General features: G+C 37.1%; 1 pseudogene across 1 annotated transcript in view; it reads left to right on the top strand.

Moving 5' to 3' along the window:
• LOC311244823 (tyrosine-protein phosphatase non-receptor type 5-like) overlaps positions 1 to 6,022 on the top strand; it is a 28,859-nt pseudogene that overhangs the window by 10,355 nt on the left and 12,482 nt on the right. Inside the window, exon 2 of the transcript in view lies at positions 870 to 1,181. The product of the transcript in view is annotated as a tyrosine-protein phosphatase non-receptor type 5-like (transcript). The remainder of the gene's footprint in view (positions 1 to 869; positions 1,182 to 6,022) is intronic.

Below are 6,022 nucleotides of genomic sequence, written 5' to 3'. Positions count from 1 at the left end.
TTAAATTCAAGTCACTCCCATTATAAATGTTAGCAAGTGTCCCCCGTCGTTAACCCTTTCACTGCCACACTACCAAGACGGTTAACCCTTTGACACCGTGTTGGCAATGGACCCTGTGGTTATTATTACCCTTTCACTGCCACACAACAGAAGGTTAACCCTTATCACACAACCGACGGTCGCCGGGTAGTAAAGGGTTAACCTTCTAGTCGTGTGGCAGTGAAAGGGTTAACCGGCTGTTGTGTGGCAGTAAAAGGGTTAACCTTCTGTGAATTGTCGCAGTGAAGGGGTTAACTGACAGGCGTCAGTCTGTGACGGCACCACAAGCTAAGCTATTGTAATTGTATATTGTTGTAACTCGGTACCTTCTCTACTGCATTTGTATATATATATACTGTATATATGTATATTGAACACTTTTGTTTAGTTTACACTTGTTTACGTACTTGACTTTCTATTTTATACTTATATTATTCTTATTTTATACTTATTTTATACTATATTTTTATTTTATCTAGCACACTATCAGGAGCAAAACAGAGAGAAGCATTTCATACAAAAGTGTTCTGTATTTCTGTATGACACCTAATAAGAAACTTGAACTTGGTAGTGCAGCAGTGAAAGGGTTAAGGCTAATGTATCCATCCATCCACCTATCAATCTATCCATCTCTCCATCTCTCCATCTCTCCACATCCACCCCATATCCACCCATCTATCTATCCATCTATCCATCTATCCATCTATCCATCTATCCATCTATCCATCTATCCATCTATCCATCTTCCCATCTCTCCATCTCTCCATCCATATGTTGATTGATAGACCATAGTGATCACATCTCCTGCCTGTTCTCTGTGTCTCCACTAGGTGGTGCACATAGTGTGCAGGTGGAGACATGGTTGTGGCTGGTGGTGGTGGTGGTCGTCCACGGTAACACCAACAACAACAACAAGAACAACAACAAGAACAACAACTGCATCCAGGGACCACGGAGACCGGCGTCAGTCTGTGAGCCGCCAGCCGTCCTTCACCCTGTCCGAGTGGACGGACGCCCAGGAGGACCTGTGGACCTGCTGGAGCCGGACCCCAGACACCCCTCTCGACCCAGGACTGGAGGCCCGAGAGAGGGCAGAGGGGGACGCTGACACACTCACGTCACATCAGTGGACTGCAGGAGAGGTGAGAGAGAGAGAGAGAGAGAGAGAGAGAGAGAGAGAGAGAGAGAGAGAGAGAGAGAGAGAGAGAGGGGAGAGAGAGAGGGGGGGGGAGGGGGAGAGAGAGAGATTGAGAGAGAGAAAGAGAAAGAGCGAGGGATAAGAGAGAGAGAGAGAGGTGAGAGAGAGAGAGAGAGAGAGAGAGAGAGGGGGGAGAGAGATATATATAGAGAGAGAAAGAGAGAGAGAGCGAAGGAGAGATGGAGGGAGGAGAGAAGTGGCATAAGAGGTGTGTTTGAAAGAGAGAGAGAGAAAGATAGAGAGAGAAAGAGTTAAGAAACAGTGATGTGTGTGTGTGTGTGTGTGTGTGTGTGTGAGTGTTGTGTGTGTGTGTGTGTTTACAGAATGTATCTACTTCATATCTAGTTCTATCCATATTGACGTATTAAAGACGTATGAAAGATACAGTAGCTTCTATCCCCAGGCCATCACGATGCTCAATGACAACGACACTATGTAACTAACAACCCATCATCTACACTCACTGCACACACATCCACATTACACACTCACTTTAAACAAACACGCACCTTATCACTCACTTTATTCACTTAGACACTTTAACACACTTTATATTGATCTATTAGTAAGGAGATTTGCACACATTCATACCTCATTTGCACCCTACCCCAAGTGTTGTACCTCATCTTATTTCTGCATTCTACCTCACTGTTACTCATTTTACTCTGTATTGTATATTGCATATATGTATATTGACTTTACCTACTTTTTACTTCTTAATTTTTTTACTTACTTTCTCTTACTGTATGTACAGTAGCACACTCTCAGGGGCTCAGAAGAAACAAGCATTTCATTATAAAGTATCCTGTAATTTTGTTCTGACAAATCATCATCAACCTTTATTTATTCTCGAAATTACAATTGAGGTCACCCTCGTTTTCAATGTAGTCGAGACTCTTCAGACATTTCAACGCACACATTTCTACAATATAACAATAATAAATATGAATAACTATCTACATAGTACTCTCAGTCCAGCGTGCACCACGGCAATTAGTATACAAATGAACATGGGCATAAAATCAGCACACAAAATTGACACACAAAAAAAATGCATTGCATACATTTCAGACATAAGAATAGGGTATAAAAGACATCATATTGACGTATGAAAGACAATCATATTGACGTATGAAAGACAATCATATTGACGTATGAAAGACAATCATATTGACGTATGAAAGACAATCATATTGACGTATGAAAGACATCATATTGACGTATGAAAGACATCATATTGACGTATGAAAGACATCATATTGACGTATAAAAGACAATCATATTGACGTATGAAAGACATCATATTGACGTATGAAAGACATCATATTGACGTATGAAAGACAATCATATTGACGTATGAAAGACATCATATTGACGTATGAAAGACATCATATTGACGTATAAAAGACAATCATATTGACGTATGAAAGACATCATATTGACGTATGAAAGACATCATATTGACGTATGAAAGACAATCATATTGACGTATGAAAGACATCATATTCATTTATGAAAGACAATCATATTCGCGTATGAAAGACAATCATATTCATGTATGAAAGACATCATATTGACGTATGAAAGACATCATATTCACGTATGAAAGACATCATATTCATGTATGAAAGACATCATATTGACGTATGAAAGACATCATATTGACGTATGAAAGACAATCATATTGACGTATGAAAGACATCATATTGACGTATGAAAGACATCATATTGACGTATAAAAGACAATCATATTGACGTATGAAAGACATCATATTGACGTATGAAAGACATCATATTGACGTATGAAAGACAATCATATTGACGTATGAAAGACATCATATTCATTTATGAAAGACAATCATATTCGCGTATGAAAGACAATCATATTCATGTATGAAAGACATCATATTGACGTATGAAAGACATCATATTCACGTATGAAAGACATCATATTCATGTATGAAAGACATCATATTGACGTATGAACAAGGCCAGATTAAGACTTCAGAGGCCCCTGGGCCAGATTCTTGTGGAGGCCCCCCCACACACACGTGCACGCACGCACGCACAGTGGCGTTTTTATATGTCACTTTAAAAAATATATAGAATACCGTAATTCCTCTAATAGTAACCCCGGCTTGTATTTGTTTCAACTGTAGTGGATACCAGGCTTGTATTAGGAGGAGGCATGTATAAGAGGGAGGCCTATATTTCTAATTTTCGTATCTCTTTTATTTTTTTTACTGAATGAATGAATGAATGAATGAATGAATGAATGAATGAATGAATGAATGAATGAAAACTTTATTTAACAGATTGCAGAATGGGTACAATACAGTACGGCTCAATACACACAATTGTTAAGGCAGGGGATGCAGACCTGAGAAAGACGTTTGTCTTGTTTACATCAGGGTCCCCCATTTTCAATTCATATAGACATTTATGACATACACAACATACATGACATTTATGGCATAGGGACATATAGGTATTTAGTACTAGTACTAGTGTGTAGTACTAGTGTGGAGGCCCCTAGTCGCGTTATTTCTAAACCTAGCCGCATTTCTGGCAAGACGCTCTCTGATTGGCCGATGCCTGTTTCTACACTGGTTAAGCTTAGGCACTCTTTCGAAGTTGGTTAAGGTTAGAGTTTGTCTTAGAGCGTGACGGGCTGACGGCAAGTTCTTTCGACGGTTAAGCTTAGGCACTCTTTCGAAGTTGGTTAAGGTTAGAGTTTGTCTTAGAGCAGGGCGATAGAATGCCAGGTAGTTTGCAGGCTGTTTGACGAGGAAATGGGCAAAGACACAGCTCGTCACGCGAATGGGCAAACATGTCAGTGGCCAATCAGAGAGCGTCAGTCAGTGCCAATCATTCAGTGTCACAGTATGACATCGATCTCCAAAATAAGAATAAAAATAAAATGTGGGGCCTCTAGTGACGAGGGGCCTCCAAATTTTTTTTTTTTTAAAGTAAAAAAAAAAAAAAAAAAAATTGGGGCCTCTAGTGACGAGGGGCCTCCAAAAGAAAAGAAAATAAAAGTAAAAAAAATAATAATAATAATTTGGGGCCTCTAGTGACGAGGGGCCTCCAAAAGGCCTCGAGTGACGAGCGGCCTCAAAAAAAAAAAAAAAAAAGTAAAAAAAAAAAAAAAAAATGTTGGGCCTCTTGTGACGAGGGGCCTCCAAAAGGCCTCTAGTGACGAGTGGCCTCAAAAAATAAAAAATGTAAGTAAAAAAAAAAATTAAAAAAAATGTGGAGCCTCTAGTGACGAGGGGCCTCCAAAAAAATAAAAAATAACAAATAAAAAATAAAAAATAAAATAATTTTTTTTTTTTTTTTTTTTTTGGACACCCCTCATCACTCGAGGCCCACGGGCCGCGGCCCGGTCGTTAATCCGGCCCTGCGTATGAAAGACATCATATTGACGTATGAAAGACAATCATATTCATGTATGAAAGACATCATATTCATGTATGAAAGACATCATTATTGACGTATGAAAGACATCATATTGACGTATGAAAGACATCATATTGACGTATGAAAGACATCATATTGACGTATGAAAGACATCATATTGACGTATGAAAGACAGAAAGACATCATATTGACGTATGAAAGACATCATATTGACGTATGAAAGACAGAAAGACATCATATTGACGTATGAAAGACATCATATTGACATATGAAAGACAGAAAGACATCATATTGACGTATGAAAGACATCATATTGACGTATGAAAGACATCATATTCATGTATGAAAGACAACATATTGACGTATGAAAGACATCATATTCATGTATGAAAGACAATCATATTCATGTATGAAAGACAATCATATTCATGTATGAAAGACATCGTATTCATGTATGAAAGACAACATATTGACGTATGAAAGACATCATATTCATGTATGAAAGACATCATATTCATGTATGAAAGACATCATATTCATGTATGAAAGACATCATATTCATGTATGAAAGACATCATATTGACGTATGAAAGACAATCATATTGACGTGTGAAAGACATCTGAAAGACATCATATTCATGTATGAAAGACATCATATTGACGTATGAAAGACATCATATTCATGTATGAAAGACATCATATTCATGTATGAAAGACAATCATATTGACATATGAAAGACAATCATATTCATGTATGAAAGACATCTGAAAGACATCATATTCATGTATGAAAGACAATCATATTGACATATGAAAGACAATCATATTCATGTATGAAAGACATCTGAAAGACATCATATTCATGTATGAAAGACATCATATTGACGTATGAAAGACAATCATATTCATGTATGAAAGACAATCATATTCATGTATGAAAGACATCATATTGACGTATGAAAGACAACATATTGACGTATGAAAGACATCATATTGACGTATGAAAGACATCATGTTCATGTATGAAACACAATCATATTCATGTATGAAAGACAATCATATTGACGTATGAAAGACAATCATATTCATGTATGAAAGACATCATATTCATGTATGAAAGACATCATATTGACGTATGAAAGACATCATATTGACGTATGAAAGACATCATATTCACGTATGAAAGACATCATATTGACGTATGAAAGACAACATATTCATGTATGAAAGACATCATATTCATGTATGAAAGACAATCATATTCATGTATGAAAGATAAACATATTCATGTATGAAAGACAATCATATTCATGTATAAAAGACAATCATATTCATGTATGAAAGACAATCATATTCATGTATGAA

The sequence above is a fragment of the Notolepis coatsorum genome, assembly GCF_963971535.1.
Source record: "Notolepis coatsorum genome assembly, chromosome: 18".
In the NCBI taxonomy this organism is placed as follows: Eukaryota; Metazoa; Chordata; class Actinopteri; order Aulopiformes; family Paralepididae; genus Notolepis; species Notolepis coatsorum.
The sequence above is the reverse complement of the archived record's forward strand: the minus strand, read 5'-3'. Positions and strand labels throughout refer to the sequence as shown.